Here is a 257-nt window from a genome sequence, read left to right as displayed (position 1 = left end):
GCAGCAGCAGCAGCAGCAGCAGCAGCAGCAGCTACACGCTGTACGACGTGGGGCGGTTGCAGCAGCAGCTGCAGTCGGGGCTGCTGCCGGGACGCGTGAGGTGTCTGTACACCTCAGAACAGGAAGTCTTCGTTGGAATTAAAAATAAAATTTTTTGCTTCCGAAGGTTGCTGCTGCTTCGGGTGTACAGACACCCCGAAGTGCATGCAGTCGACGGGCTCCTGGTTGTGGGGTCCGTCCTCATCTCCTACAGCAGC

This window comes from Eimeria tenella, genomic scaffold, assembly GCF_000499545.2.
Source record: "Eimeria tenella Houghton genomic scaffold, Eth_scaff2524, whole genome shotgun sequence".
Classification (NCBI taxonomy): Eukaryota; Apicomplexa; class Conoidasida; order Eucoccidiorida; family Eimeriidae; genus Eimeria; species Eimeria tenella.
This window is presented reverse-complemented; position numbering follows the sequence as displayed.